The following is a 1,938-nucleotide window of genomic DNA, read 5'->3' as shown; positions in this document are numbered from 1 at the left end:
GAGATTATTTTGTACACTTGTAAATTTTTGTTCCATTTATTTGTTCTAATCCGGATTTATTTATTCATGTATTCTTTGAGTTTTCGGCTCCTAAAAATCATTTTTATACTAGCCGATTCGATTATTTTCATTGCTTTAATTTTTATAAAATTTCGGGCCCATTTTCAGATTTTTATAAATTTTTCAGCCCATTTAAAATAATATTATGTTTCTTTTCAGCAAAAAAAAATGGTGCACTAGCCGGCTTACGAACGAGCGCAAAAAAAAACAACATTATTATATTAATAAAATATTCATTGTGTCAGATTTTCGTTTGCAGGTTGATGTCCTCAACTCCCGCGCCCGCTGTTGTTGAGCCGGTTGATGAACCAGCGCATAATCTTAGGAGAAGTAGGAGGCTGCGAGAAAGGTCACGTGTCATTGCACAACAAATTGCAAACGCGATTGACGGACCGGTGATACTTTCTGAAGACGAAAACTCAGGGGACGAAGGAAGAGGCATCATGGCGGACGACGACAGACCTTTGAATGAAACAAACCAACCCGGAGGAGAAGGCTTGCTACCGAGCATCGCCCGACCGACGGTAGCAGCACCAAGTTTCGAGATAAAATCCAGCATCATCAATATGATACAAAACTCGGTGCAGTTTGATGGGAAGGATCACGAGGATCCGGGTCGGCACATCGCAAAGTTTCTCGAGGTGTGCTCAACTTTCAAGATAGGTGATGTTTCTGAGGACGCGATCCGTTTGCGGCTCTTTCCATTTTCATTGCGAGACAAAGCCCAATCTTGGCTTTTGTCACTTCCGGCAGGATCTATCACCACTGTCACACCCCAACCGATGGTGGAAACATCGGGATGAGACGAAGTGTGTATAGATTGCAAGAGACGTCATAACACTATGTGACAATATTTAATTTAATTCAAATTTCATTGCAATACTAAATGTCATACAAGGTTCAAAAAGAAATAACAACATTGCTTCATAACATAACATAACAATAAAAGATAGATTAATCTAGGTGTGTATCTAGTCCACCCTAAATCTTGTTTCGTCTTGAATATCATCTCAATAATTAACCTGCAACATGTATTAAAATAGAGTTCAATGCAAAAGCAAAGGCGAGTATACAAGTTTGACTACATAGCATAATAGAATAAAAAAAACTCATATCCAACATGTTACATAGTGAATAAATTTACTAGCAATGCAATTTTTGGCGTACTATATGATCAAACCCATGAGTACAACGCATAAAATAGCCTAATCCCAATAGTTTAGCGGGGTGGTAATGTTTAACTTAACAATACCCAATAGAATAGCGGGGCGGGGCGTTAATCCTGTAGCGCTATAATTGTTAAGGTGGGCTAGCAAAGTTAATGAGCATATAACGTTCCAAATCGTTCATAGAGCATACAAGCATAGCAAATATTCACAATAGTTTCATGTCACGTTCATAGATAGAGTATGTTTTGTTTAAGCGTAAGAGTTGTTTTGAATAGGTATACATGTTGCATCCCAAAATGTAAAAGAGGAAAAAGGGATCGAGTATACTCACATTGGTTGCGTTGAGATTCTTGTAATAACGCATGAGTAAGGATTGGAGAAATCCAAGAGAACGAACGAGAAACGATTACCCTAAATATTCAGAATATCGCATAACGACTAGTTAATATTAAAATTCTTAATATTTAAGGTTTAGACTAAATTAACATTAATAATGATCTCATTAATAACTTTAAATGTTATTATAATAGTTATTAATGTTAACGTTTTCTTTTCAAAGAAATAGATGTTGATTAATTGCTTTTATGGCTAGATCATAAAAATGAAATTTAGAAAAATTTGATGTTACTAATATCTTATCTTGTAAAGAGATTAAAAGAAAACATTTACTTAATTTGGGCTTTTTGTAAATAAATCTAAATCCTTGTAT

Source organism: Helianthus annuus, chromosome 6, assembly GCF_002127325.2.
Source record: "Helianthus annuus cultivar XRQ/B chromosome 6, HanXRQr2.0-SUNRISE, whole genome shotgun sequence".
Taxonomy (NCBI): domain Eukaryota; kingdom Viridiplantae; phylum Streptophyta; class Magnoliopsida; order Asterales; family Asteraceae; genus Helianthus; species Helianthus annuus.
Note: the sequence above shows the minus strand (reverse complement) of the source record.